Source organism: Bufo gargarizans, chromosome 1 (genome assembly GCF_014858855.1).
Source record: "Bufo gargarizans isolate SCDJY-AF-19 chromosome 1, ASM1485885v1, whole genome shotgun sequence".
In the NCBI taxonomy this organism is placed as follows: domain Eukaryota; kingdom Metazoa; phylum Chordata; class Amphibia; order Anura; family Bufonidae; genus Bufo; species Bufo gargarizans.
Genome location: NC_058080.1, coordinates 415,638,601 through 415,653,590, shown reverse-complemented (window position 1 = coordinate 415,653,590; position 14,990 = coordinate 415,638,601).

Sequence of the window (14,990 nt, the reverse complement as noted above, 5' to 3'; positions counted from 1 at the left end):
ACACCTTATACTGGTACAGCCTATCTGGTGTAATGAAGGCAGTTTTCTCTTTGGCAGCCTCCGTCAAGGGTACCTGCCAGTACCCTTTGGTGAGGTCCAGAACAGAAAAATACCTGGCTTGACCTAATTTCTCAATTAGTTCATCCACCCGAGGCATTGGATATGCATCGAACTTTGATATTTCATTTAATTTCCGAAAAATGTTACAAAATCGTAACGTCCTGTCTTGCTTTGGGAATTAAGACTATAGGACTGGCCCACTCACTTTTAGACTCCTCAATGACTTCCAGCCGCAACATGAGTTGCACTTCCTCCGAGATGTACTCGGTATACTCGGTATGGCTTTAACCGGATTTTTGCCTGAGGCTCAGTGACAATGTCATGTTGGATTACGAAAGTGCGTCCAGGGAGGTCTGAGAACACATCCGTGTTCCGACTAACGAACTCCCTGGTTTCCTGAGCCTGTTTAGAGGAGAGGCTGTCAGCAATTTTGCATCAGACATAGGAGCCGGAATCTCTTGTCCAAGAAAGCCTGGCCGCGGACTGTCTTCTGTACAGGTTTCCCTATCCTTCCAAGGTTTTAGCAAATTAACATGGTAAATCTGCTCCAGCCTTCGCCTCCCCGGCTGGTGTACTTTGTAATCTACCTCTCCAATTTTTTCACGTACCTCGCTGGGCCCCTGCCACCTGGCTAGGAACTTACTGTCCACTGTCGGCACCAGAACCAAAACCTGATCACCCGGGTTAAAGTTCCGGACCCGAGCCTGCCGGTTATAGATCCAACTCTGGGCGGCCTCCATATGTTCCCTGACAAGAGGCAAAACGGTCTCTATCCGCTGTTGCATCTTGGTAACATATTCCAGGATGTTTTTATGTGGAGTGGGTTGTTGTTCCCACGCCTCTTTGGCTACCTCCAACAAGCCACGAGGATGTCTGCCATATAGCCTGGGGCACCTCTTGCACTGCGAACATGAGATAAGGCAGAAGAAGGTCCCAATCCTTTCCATCTTTGGTCACCACCTTTTTTAACATAGTTTTTAGAGTTTTGTTAAACCTTTCAACCAGTCCGTCCATTTGTGGATGGTACACGGACGTCCGTAACTATTTAACTGTTTAATACGCAGCAACTTGCAGAGTTCCTTCATGACCTTGGACATAAAAGGGGTCCCCTGGTCAGTCAGGACCTCTTTAGGTAGCCCAACTCGGGAGAACATCTCCATTAGCTCTTTAGCTATAAGTTTCACCGATGTATGTCGCAGTGGCACTGCCTCCGGGTACCGAGTAGCGTAATCAAGGACAACCAAAATGTGTTGGCGTCCCCTAGCGGACTTCGGTACAGGACCTACCAGGTCCATAGCGATTCACTCAAACGATACCTAGATGTTCGGGAGGGGTACCAAGGGACTGCGAAAAAGGTGCTGGGGGCTAGTTGCCTGGCAGGTCGGGCAAGACTTACAGAACTTGTCCACTTCTTTAAATACACTGGGCCAGTAAAATCGTTGTAGTATCCAGTCCTGTGTTTTCTGCATTCCCAGATCACCCCTGAGAACATGCTGGTGGGCTAACTCTAACACGAGTTTGCGATAAGCCTGGGGCACCACCAACTGTTCAACGGCCATAGTTTGTGTCCATGGGTTCCCCCTGACGTGGACAGTCCGCTCGAACATGGCCTGGCTCCTGACACCGCCAGCAGATTATTGGAGCGGGGACCACAGGGGTTACATCCCGGGCGGGTTTAGTAACCCCTGGATGCAGAGGAGATGCCAAATGGAAGAGTGACGTACTGGCAGTGATGTATCGAACCGTCCGAACCTTTTAGTGCGAACTGTAGGTACTTCTGATAGAGCTGGTGAATAGGGATATGATAGTTGGCATCCTTGAGGTCGATTGACAACATAAATGCCCCCTTTTGGATGAGAGGAATTGTGGATGAGATAGTCTCCATCTTGAACCTCCTGTACAGAATGGATCTGTTTAAAGGGAACCTGTCTCCTGGATTTTGTGTATAGAGCTGAGGACATGGGTTGCTAGATGGCCACAAGCACATCCGCAATATCCAGTCCCCATAGCTCTAATTTGCATATGTATCAAAACCGATTTGATACATATGCAAATTAACCTGAGATGAGTCAGAGCTTGAAAATATGACTCTTCTCTGGTCACACAAGTAAGATATGACTCGTTTATGTTAATTTGCATAAAAGGCGGGAAGTACAAAAATGCATAATACTTGTTGAATTCGTCTGCAAATGAAATTAATAGTGTAATTTATATGTTTAGGGTAACACAATGAACATTTAGAAATGCTCAGTGAGGGTAGCATAGTAGAGGTGACAGGTTCCCTTTAATGGAAGGACTGGTCTGGCTTCTTTACCAGAAAGAGGTTGGAGTAGAATCCCTTTCTCTTTTCTCGTACTGGAACTCTTTGGATTACACCGAGACTTAGAAGATATCGGACGCCCTGCCATATCTTTGGTAGTTCTGCCCTGTTTTGGGAAGAAATACAGAATCTCTTTGGGGGGACTGATGTGAATTCTATCTTGTAACCCTGGGAGATATTTAGTGCCCAGGGATTTGAGGTGATCTGTTCCCAAGAAGATAGGAAGCGCATCAGTCTGCCCCCTACCTCAGCGTCATTGCTGTTTGGTCTGTCTGTTCTGAGTATTGAGGATGAAGCCTCGCCGCTTTTCTCCTTTAGGGTAGCTCCATCTTCCGGATTTTCCTTTGCCCCAATAGGATCTCTGTTGGGGTTGAAACTGATGAAAGGGCTTTCTTTTAGTCTCCTTATCCTCAGGAAACCCTTTTTCTTATCTGCAGCTCTTTCTAGAATTTTGTCTAGAGTGGGTCCAAATACAAATTCACCCGAGAATGGGATAGAACAGAGTTTGGATTTGGAGGCTTTGTCACCTGACCAGGCTTTCATCCATAGCGCCCGGCGGGCCGCATTGGATAAAGCTGCTTCTTTTGCGGAGAAACGGATCGATTCTGCTGAGGCATTGGCTAGAAATGCTGTGGCGGATTGGAGAAGCGGGATAGAATGGCGAATCTCCTCTCTAGAGGTTTTATTTTTTAGATGTTCATCAAGCTCTCCTAGCCAGATGTACATAGCCCTGGCCACGGATGTTGCTGCTATGTTTGTTTTGACCCCAAACATTGCAGATTCCCAGGACTATTTTAGCAGCCCGTCTGCTTTTCGATCCATCGGATCGCCCAGCTGAGAGGAGTCCTCAAAGGGTAAAGCCATTCTCTTTACCACCTTGGCCACTTGTATGTCAACCATAGGTGTTTCATTAAATATCTTGCATTCCGTCTGGTTAAAGCAAAGCCTGTTTCTAAACTCCTTAGGGACTCCTAGCCTCTTTTCTGGATCAGACCACTCTTCCAAAATCATTTCCTGTATATTTTAGTTTATTGGGAAAACAATGGATGTCTTTGATCTAAGAACATCTCATCCTGGACAGTAAGGGGTCTAGGGGTGTCCTCAATCCCCATTGTAGACCTGACAGCCCTTAGCAGTTCCTCTATTTCATCCAAAGAGAAAAAATAGTTTTTATCCTCATCTAAAATCTCTCCCTCTTATAGGGGGTCCTCATTATAAATTTGTCTGGATGAGACAGAGGCTTCTTCCGCATCCTCAGCATCAGAGGAGGTTATAACGGAGAGCTTGCGTTTTTTGGGAGGATTAGGAGTACTGCCGGGAGTCGACATAAAGCCAAGGAAGACTTAATCTCGTCCAAAATAAAAGATTTTATTTCTGTAAGAATATTTGGTTGTTCTTCCTTCCAGATATCGGCTGTGCAAGACTTGCAAAGTCTTTTCTTATAATTCTCTGGTAGCCTTTTTGAGCAGGCATTACACTTTAGTGACTTCACTTTGGCTTTAGACTCTTTAGTACCCTGGAAGTGAGGGAACAACCAAATATACTGCAGTTAGCAATTAAGGGCAAGTGCTATCTTAACTACACAACCCCCCGCCAGGGGGGAACTCACATTACTGACGGCAGAGGGATCAGGACCTTCCTGGCATGGAGTAGGTGTCTCTGACATTGTGGTGTTTGCAGGCAAATGCTGGCTGGAACCGCAATCTCTTCAGCAGCCCCGGCGTCTGACGTCATCAAGCTGCGCCTCGGGCTGTCGGCGTGTGCCTGCGTCGCACCAACCACTGTATAGTTGCGTGCAACGGCGCGGCCCTCCTCCTAATGCTTGCGCTCCTTGCGCCGCACATACTTCCCTAGCTGGTCACGTGGAAGCGAGGAGGACGCCGAACACAGCGCGCAAACCTCCGTGTGAAGCCGGCACCCCAGACTGCTTTCTGCTGAGAGGAAGGAGGTCTCAAGGTAAGGGAGGACCTCAGGCCCCAGCATAGGCCGGGACGAGGGTCCTTGATGCTCCATGCTGTCCAGCCTTAGCTGCAGATGCGGACGGAGTGGACTTTGAAAGAGGGGAGGTTGTGAAAGGGTGGAAATGGGTTGAAGGAGCAGTTACCTAATAGTAGAAGGCCGATACCACCACCATGTCTGTCTGGGCGGGGAGTGTGACTAAACTGATGTTTCCCATAGGATAGTGCGGCAGGGGAGGCTGTCAGTGTGTTTCACTGGGTCCCTTCATACTTGCGGCAGAGGATTCCGGCAGGAAGTTCCGTCAACGTATGCAAATTGAGGGCATTTGTCAGACGGATCAGTATTATCTCCGTCCTGAAAAGGCAAAAAGACTGAACTCAAGACATCCTGATGCATCCTGAATGGAATTGTTGTAGAAATATTAATAGTTGTAATCTGCTCACATCAAAGTTTGTGCAAGGAAAGGTAAATCCCTATTCCCTCAGATGCAGTCAGACAAAGGTGTTCTCATGTTGAGTTCTGCTGAGCAACTTCTCCTTCCCCCTGCCCAGTCTGTTTCTTTTATTTACTCGTAAAAGGGGCTGACCCATAGCAAGGATGCAGGAAGTGATGACATACAGGAAGTAAGACTTGTCAAAGGACAGGGGAGGGCATCAACGTGGCTGGACAGTGCAATGCACACACCCCATCCCTGTATAAGGAAGGATGAGTCATGTCCATTGTCTGATCAGTCAGGTGGCCGCCCATCCCCCATCACTGTCAGCATGGATCCTATTCAATACTGCTCAAAGTGACCAGTATCTAGTGAAGATCATTCTACTGGTTCTTATAGGTTTGAGACTATCTGCGAGACATTGCTACTGTCGGTATACGGTACGAGTATACCGACAAGGCAGATATACATGTCTTAAAAGCAGATATGTATCCAGAAAGGGATAGCAAAGCTGCAGCAGAGGTATAATATGTATCTCTCGTTATGCAGACTTCACTTCTCTAATGTGTATAGACATTTGAAGGGAAGAAGCCCAGTGCATTGCACTTAGTGCTCACAAACCGGCAAACTCCCCCTACACACTGAGAACATGTCTCCAAGCCCATGAGAAGGTTTTTCATACTGACGGTTTTACCACTGGTCCCGATTCAACCCACGTACCCTCTGCTAGAGCGTTCTTTGGCTAAATCCGACACAGGGAGACAGATGACAATCTATAAAAACACACACCCATCCTAAGATAAAATGTCCGCATAATAAAATTTCCACAACAGAATGCTCTCCATTCAGAATGCATTAGGAAAAAACTGATCAATTCTTTTCCAGTATTGAGCCCCTGTCCTCCAGTATTGAGGACGGAACTCAATGCCGGAAAAGGTTAACGTTAGTGTGAAAGTACCCTAAGGAATGTCAGTTTGAAGAGGTCATGGATGTAAGGAAAGTTTGCTGCAAATGAATCAAGAGTTTAATGCTTTCATGTTGAGTTCTGCTGAGCAGAGTGGGGAGCAGGGGTCAGGTCAAAAGGTTAGTTTAGAGAAGTGAGAGCAGTTAGTGGCAGGGGCTCTGTGGTGGAGGAAAGATAGAATAGTGGGGATAGACGAGGGGGTCCAGGATTAGGAGATATGCCCCCAGCAGTAAGAAGAAGTAGAGAGAGGGATAGCAAGTGTGAGTAGGATATAGCAAGAGGTGGCTGACTGTGTTTAGATGAGAATGTTTAACCACTTCAGCCCCGCTAGCTGAAACCCCCTTCATGACCAGGCCACTTTTTACACTTCGGCACTACACTACTTTCATCGTTTATCGCTCGGTCATGCAACTTACCACCCAAATGAATTTTACCTCCTTTTCTTCTCACTAATGGAGCTTTCATTTGGTGGTATTTTATTGCTGCTGACATTTTTACTTTTTTTGTTATTAATCAAAATGTAACGATTTTTTTGCAAAAAAATGACATTTTTCACTTTCAGCTGTATAATTTTGCAAAAAAAAACGACATCCATATATAAATTTTTCGCCAAATTTATTGTTCTACATGTCTTTGATAAAAAAAAAATGTTTGGGCAAAAAAAAAAAAATGGTTTGGGTAAAAGTTATAGCGTTTACAAACTATGGTACAAAAATGTGAATTTCCGCTTTTTGAAACAGCTCTGACTTTCTGAGCACCTGTCATGTTTCCTGAGGTTCTACAAAGCCCAAACAGTAGAAAACCCCCACAAATGACCCCATTTCGGAAAGTAGACACCCTAAGGTATTCGCTGATGGGCATAGTGAGTTCATAGAACTTTTTATTTTTTGTCACAAGTTAGCGGAAAATGATGATGATTTTTTATTTTATTTTTTTTCTTACAAAGTCTCATATTCCACTAACTTGCGACAAAAAATAAAAGATTCTAGGAACTCACCATGCCGCTCACAGAATACCTTGGGGTGTCTTCTTTCCAAAATGGGGTCACTTGTGGCGTAGTTATACTGCCCTGGCAATTTAGGGGTCCAAATGTGTGAGAAGAACTTAGCAATCAAAATGTGTAAAAAATGACCGGTGAAATCCGAAAGGTGCACTTTGGAATATGTGCCCCTTTGCCCACCTTGGCAGCAAAAAAGTGTCACACATCTGGTATCGCCGTACTCAGGAGAAGGTGGGGAATGTGTTTTGGGGTGCCATTTTACATATACCCATGCTGGGTGAGAGAAATATCTTGGCAAAAGACAACTTTTCCCATTTTTTTATACAAAGTTGGCATTTGACCAAGATATTTATCTCACCCAGCATGGGTATATGTAAAATGACACCCCAAAACACATTCCCCAACTTCTCCTGAGTACAGCGATACCAGATGTGTCACACTTTTTTGCAGCCTAGATGCGCAAAGGTGCCCAAATTCCTTTTAGGAGGGCATTTTTAGACATTTGGATCCCAGACTTCTTCTCACGCTTTAGGGCCCCTAAAAAGCCAGGGCAGTATAAATACCCCACATGTGACCCCACTTTGGAAAGAAGACACCCCAAGGTATCCAATGAGGGGCCTGGCAAGTTCATAGAATTTTATTTTTTTTCGCAAAAGTTAGCGGAAATTGATTTTTTTTTGTTTTTTCTCACAAAGTCTCACTTTCCGCTAACTTAGGACAAAAATTTCAATCTTTCATGGACTCAATATGCCCCTCAGCAAATACCTTGGGGTGTCTTCTTTCCAAAATGGGGTCAGTTGTGGGGTGTTTGTACTGCCCTGGCATTTGAGGGTCTCCGCAATCATTACATGTATGGTCAGCATTAGGAGTTTCTGCTATTCTCCTTATATTGAGCATACAGGTAATGAGATTTTTTTTTCCGTTCAGCCTCTGGGCTTTCTTCAGATTTCTTCATTCGCATCGATCAATGTGGATGAAAAAATCTCTGCCCAAAAAAAAAAATGGAGGGGAAAGGCGTCTGCCAGGACATAGGAGCTCCGCCCTACATCCATACCCACTTAGCTCGTATGCCCTGGCAAACCAGATTTCTCCATTCGCATCAATCGATGTGGATGAATAAATCATTGCCGGGATTTTTTATTTATTTTTTATATATATACAAAGTGTTTGCCAAAGCATAGGAACGCCGCCTCCTCCTCAGCTCGTATGCCTTGGCAAACGTATCTGTCACTGCAGAGGAGAAAATCCCGTCTTGCAGCGCCGCATACACCGACTTGCGTGTAATCTGACAGCAGCGCAATGCTTCTGTCAGAATGCACATCGGTGCTGCAGCTAGTAGATCGGTTGGTCCACCTGGAAGGTAAAAAGACAAAAAAAAATAAAAATGAAAAAACCAGGCCACAACGCAATAATTTTATTAACTTTGGAACAGAACATGTAACTTTAACTTTTTGAACTAAACATTAACGTGTTTGCTTACTGGTGTTTTTTTTTTTTTTTACCTTTATAGAACAAACCTCTCCTTCCCCATGGGTCAATGTGCAAAGCGCAAATCGCCCAAAGATGTGGCGAAGTGCGTTATGCACTTTGTCCCGTGTGAAAGGAGACGTTTGCAGCAGCTGTGAGTGAATGGGCCCTAATAGCCCTGTGTGCCTATCCTGGTGAGATGATCCCTATGCTAGGTGTACCTGTGTGTGGTACTTTCGGAAACACTCCCCTAAGCATAGGGCAGGGTGGTCAGGACAGTCAGGACAGAAATAGCGGGTGTCACGCCTTATTCCACTCCTGCTACAGACACGACATCTTTTTCGGGGTGACGGGTGGGTTGAGGTACCAGCAACGACATTGGGGAAATGTCGCTCGTGTAGACGGCTAACTACACTGGTGGATGGGGCCACGGAACCTCCTGGATACAGGAGGTTCTCGATGATCTCTTCCTGAAATTTGAGGAAGGATCCAGTTCTCCCAGCCTTACTGTATAGAACAAAACTATTGTACAGAGCCAATTGAATTAAATATACAGACACCTTCTTATACCAGCGTCTGGTTCTGCGGGAAACTAAATACGGAGACAACATCTGGTCATTGAAGTCCACCCCTCCCATGTGAAGGTTATAGTCGTGGACTGAGAGGGGCTTTTCAATGACACGGGTTGCTCGCTCAATTTGTATTGTCGTGTCTGCGTGAATGGAGGAGAGCATGTAAACGTCACGCTTGTCTCTCCATTTCACAGCGAGCAGTTCTTCGTTACACAGTGCGGCCCTCTGCCCCCTTGCAAGACGGGTGCTAACGAGCCGTTGGGGGAAGCCCGTGCGACTAGTTCGCGCGGTACCACAGGCGCCAATCCGTTCTAGAAACAAATGCCTAAAGAGGGCCACACTTGTGTAAAAATTGTCCACATAAAGATGGTACCCCTTGCCGAATAAGGGTGACACCAAGTCCCAAACGGTCTTCCCACTGCTCCCCAGGTAGTCAGGGCAACCGACCGCCTCCAGGGTCTGATCTTTTCCCTCATAGACACGAAATTTGTGTGTATAGCCTGTGGCCCTTTCACAGAGCTTATACAATTTGACCCCATACCGGGCGCGCTTGCTTGGGATGTATTGTTTGAAGCCAAGGCGCCCGGTAAAATGTATAAGGGACTCGTCTACGCAGATGTTTTGCTCTGGGGTATAAATATCTGCAAATTTCAGGTTGAAATGGTCTATGAGGGGCCGAATTTTGTGGAGCCGGTCAAAAGCAGGGTGGCCTCTGGGATGGGAGGTGCTGTTATCACTAAAGTGCAGGAAACGCAGAATGGTCTCAAATCGTGTCCTGGACATAGCAGCAGAGAACATGGGCATGTGATGAATCGGGTTCGTGGACCAATATGACCGCAATTCATGCTTTTTTGTCAGGCCCATGTTGAGGAGGAGGCCCAGAAAAGTTTTAATTTCGGAAACTTGGACTGGTTTCCACCGGAAAGGCTGGGCATAAAAGCTTCCCGGGTTAGCGGTTATAAATTGTGTGGCATACCGGTTTGTCTCTGCCACAACTAAGTCTAAGAGCTCCGCAGTCAAGAACAGCTCAAAAAATCCCAGGGCCGAACCGATCTGAGCTGTCTCAACCCGAACTCCAGACTGGGCGGTGAAAGGGGGAACTACAGGTGCGGCTGAAGTTGGGGACTGCCAATCAGGGTTTGCCAGCACCTCTGGGATTCTAGGGGCTCTACGGGCACGTCTTTGCGGTGGCTGCGACGGGGTCACTACTGCACGTGCCACCGTACCAGCTTCAACTGCCCTTCTGGTGCTCGCTACTTCACCATGTTCTACGGCAGTGCTGGTACTAGGTCCAGGAAGGGCTGGGCTGCTGGTGTATGCCTCACCACGTAATCCGACAGCACCAGCCCCACTCTGCTGCTCTTGAAGCGGATCCTGCGCAACCTGCGGTCTAGCGACACGGGGCCGGGTACGCCTGCTGCTATCAGGGACCTCAGCCTCCTCGTCCGAACTTTGGGTCAGAGAGCCACTGCTTTCTACAGGTTCGTATTCTGACCCGCTGGATTCATCAGATGAGGGTTCCCACTCCTCATCCGACTGGGTCAGAAGCCTGTAGGCCTCTTCAGAAGAATACCCCCTGTTAGACATGTGGGCAACTAAATTTAGGGGTATTCCCTGAGACTACCCAAGAAAAAAAAAGCAAGCCTGTCTTACAAATGGGAGGCTAGCGAAGTACCGGAGGCTGCTGCGGTTGATAAAAAATATCAAAACTGATTTTTTTATCGCCGCAATACCTATTGCGCATGCGCCGGCTAAACGGCGCGAAATCTGCAGGATTAGCCGGCGCATGCGCAATAGGTATTGCGATGCCCTGCCAGGAGCGGGCATCGCATTGCGCATGCGCCCGCTACGATTTGTAACGCACAGCCGCAGTGGAAAGGGACAGGGGAGGGGAGTAAACGGGCGGGCAGAGGCGCACGGAGGGCGGAGTTATCAGCCGTTTAGGAGGTGCCTGCCTGGGCTCCGAGGATTGAGAGACCGCCCTGGGCACTTGAGAGGGCTCAGAAGATAATCTTATAAGTTCGTTTTCTGCAAATTGAAAAGTCAGTTTTCTACCACAAAGGTACCGTTTTTATGTTCTGGCTGGATCACATAACCCTATTTTAACGGTCTAACATGCTAAAATGTGGTGACAGACTCCCTTTAAGTATTTAGACAGAGTTCAGCAGAAGTGGCCAGGTGAGAGGCTAGAAGAGAAGGCGAGATGAATAGCATATTTGGCTGGTTTAGGAATAGTGGGGCAGTGGAATAGTTTTAGGGATATGGAGGTGATAATGGTGAACTCAAAATGAAACAAGTTTAGGTGATGTAGATATATATGATTGAATTGACAAGATTTTGGGTAGAAATTGATTTATTTTCTGTTCACTTCCTGGTATAATTCTAGTGATACACTTAAATATGGCACTCAAACGACCACATATCTCCAATATAAACAAATATGAAATGCAAATGAATGATACCATATGTGAACAAGTGCTGGGAGGAGCATTAGACCTACTCATCAAAGACAGATGCAAGGAAATACAGATATAAACATATTGCCTCTACACTCAGCATTGATAGAAACATACAAAAAACAAACTATGAGGTGTGACTGTCAGTTAATTTGGTTTGAGACTGGATTGATAGAATCAGTGGTGCCACAGAGATGCAGTTTTTTTTACTGTAGCTAGCTGAAATTAATTAAATCATTTCTACTATGCAGAACACCAAGGTTTAATGAGGATGCTAAACTGGCTAAATTGAAAACTTCACCCTGAATGCATGTCAAAACTGCACTGTGTGCCAGCACCCTAAGGTGTGAAGATCAAAATCAATTGTGTCCTTAAAGGGAATCTGTCACCATCGCCATGTTCACTAAAGTACCTTATTTCCTGCAGTCTTCTTCTTACTTTATTTCGTTTTGTCCTTTTGATAAAAAAGCCCTTTTTATGATATGCTAATGAGGCTCCAAGGTGCCCAGAGGGCGTTTTTTTTTCCTCTCTGGTGCCCAGTGACGCCCCCCTGCAGTGCCCAGCCCGCCTTAATTTGAATCCCAAGAACGCCTCCTGATCCTGAAATAACCTCCCACAGCCCCGGCAAACGGTTCCGTCCCCTCCACACGTCATCGTCTACCTTCTAGAAATGCCCCGTCCTTCTTCCTGTTGGCTGCCAGAAAACTTGCGCAGGCGCAGTACCGCATGCGCCCTGCGCGATCATCAACCTCCTCAGGGCAACAGCGCTCAGATTACGTTACTGGGCTCAGCGCATCCCCAGTGAGACTTTTGAGGCTGTTGCCCTCAGTAGCTTGATGATCGGGCAGGGCGCATGCGGTACTGTGGGAGGTTATTTTAGGATCAGGAGGCGTTCTTGGGATTCAAATCAAGGCGGGCTGGGCACTGCTGGGGGGCGTCACTGGGCACCAGAGAGGAAAATAACGCCCCTCTGGGCACCTTGAGCCTCATTAGCATATCATAAAAAGGGCTTTTTTATCAAAAGGACTAAACGAAATAAAGTAAGAAGAAGACTTCAGGAAATAAGTTACTTTAGTGAACATGGCGATGGTGACAGCTTAAAATGGTAAAAGCAGGTGACAGATTCCCTTTAATGAGTTATTGTACACACTTTTACATCAACTATATTTAGATGACACATAAATTTCATCAACAAAAAAGTGTCATTTTCGGGGAAGATTTTCCAATGTTAATGAGATGGTTTGGTGTCTAAAATGCCGGTCTTAATAAATGTGCCCCATAGTACCAGGCATAATACAAGTACCAGCCATAGTAGATACAGCTGAATAGCTAATCTGCCTAGTTACGTAGCGATAATTCCTCCCTTCACTGCATAATTGGGAAGATTTGTCTTTCAGCTGTTTTGGTAGCATGTGGAGGTATGCTGGAGATGAAATTACATACAGGATATACTCACGGTTGTCCTAATATGATTATTATGGATATAGTGTATATAGAATGTACAGTTAAATTTAGAAGTTTACATACACTAAGATTACTATGCCTTTGAACAATTCTGGACTGCCCATATAATAATGTCATGTGTTTGGAAGCTTCTGCTAGGTTTGTTGGCAACATCAGAGTTAATTACAGACACACCTGTGGATATATTTAAATGCACACCTGAAACACACTGCTTCTTTGTGTAGCATCATGGAAAAGTCTAAAGAAATCAGCCAAGATATCAGGAAGAGAGTTGTGGACTTGCACAAGTCTACCAAAAAATGAGCCCTAGTAGAAGCCCTCGGGAGGTAAACCTCAAATACACCACTGGTCACAAGACCAAAAGAAATCCCTGTAGGGGTCTACTAATTTTGAAAATTAAAACATACACTTTATTTGATCTTTTAAAAAAGAAGGGGGTTATAGATGCCCCAATGTCCACACACTTATAACTAGGTAAAGCTCTCACAGTACTAACGTCTGTCTAAAACAAATGCGCCTAACACTAGTCCCCGCCCAACATGTTTCGCCACGATGCGGCTTCTTCAGGGGTTTGGGGTATTAGCGTCGGCGCGCTGAGGAGACGGAGGCTATATGAGTCACGCCCCAGTTCGTACGCAGCGGCTGACCCATTGGTCGCGGCTGCGTGGGGCGTGTCGGCTGTATCACATGCACAGGTGCCTGGTGATGACCTCATCACCAGGCGTCCCCTACCCATTCTGGTTATCGGCGCCGTCTGATGTCATCATGTCAAACGTCATCACTCCACCTCCTCCACGTCACGGAGGTAGGAGTGGACATCCAAAATAGATACAGTCACACGGATAGTAGCTATCTGCTGGATACAGTTTATGATGATAAGCAACTAGATACATTCAGATGGGTAATAGCTAACTATTAGATACAGTTAAGAGAACAGAGGCAGAACGATGTACATTTTTGTACTGATAACAACGGATCACACTTATGTAAAACTAACTAAATAAAGCATGACAAGAATTTAGATCCATTATTCAGATGTCATTTGCCTCCATCCTATATTAATAAAAAAGCACCTATGCCTATATTGATTCCTCAGTTCCAAGAAAGGGAAAAATGATCACATAAATGGCAGTTTTAAAAGTATAACCCAGATTTAACCCAAATATATATCCGGCATAGACATTTTTATAAGAAGGCAGAAAAGGAAAAGCCTTCATTGAGTCCAGATGGGGTCTTACCAGACAGTCTATATATCTATTTGGCTTCTTCTCTTAATAACCTGGCATCCAGGTTACCAGACCTAGGGCCCAGTTTAGCTTGAAAAAGACCCCAAAATTTAAGTGCATCTATACGACCATTATGAACATATGAGACATGTCTATACAGAGATGCATCTTTTTTTGTGTTGATTGCACTGATATGCCCCGATATCCGTCTCCTCAATTCCTGAACCGTCTTGCCGATATATAACTTCGGGCACGTGCAAGAGGCTATATATACTATTCCACTGCTTTTACAATTAAACCAATCCCGAATTTCATATTCCCTACCATCAACTGGATTAGAGAATTTTGGGTAAAAACACACAGAAAGTACAACCACCACACGGATAGGAACCAGTCACTCTAGATCTCAACCATGTCCTGTTTTCCTGCCCGATACACCACTAACCTGCACATTCAATTCCTCCAAACTGAGAGAATTAGTATCAACTTCTATATAAGCCAGTACTATCGTCTGATAGTTTTAAGTGTGTGGACATTGGGGCATCTATAACCCCCTTCTTTTAAAAGATCAAATAAAGTGTATGTTTTAATTTACAAAATTAGTAGACCCCCTACAGGGATTTCTTTTGGTCTTGTGACCAGTGGTGTATTTGAGCTTGCACAAGTCTGGCTCAACCTTGGGTGCAATTTCAAGATACTTGAAGGTGCCTCGTTCATCTGTACAAACAATTATATGCAAGTACAAACAAGATGGGAATGTCCAGCCATCACACCGCTCAGGAAGGAGACAGGTTCTGTGTCCCAGAGATGAACATGATTTGGTCCGACATGTGCATATCAACCCAAGAACAAAAGCAAAATACCCTGTGAAGATGATGGTGGAAGCTGGTAAGATTGTGTCAATATTCACAGTGAAACGAGTACTGTATCAACATGGGCTGAAAGTCCACTCTGCCAGGAAGAAGCCATTACTCCAAAAGAAACATAAAACTGCCAGATTCATGTTTGCAAATGCGCACATGAACAAAGACCTACATTTTTGGAGACATGTCCTGTGGTCTGACAAAAC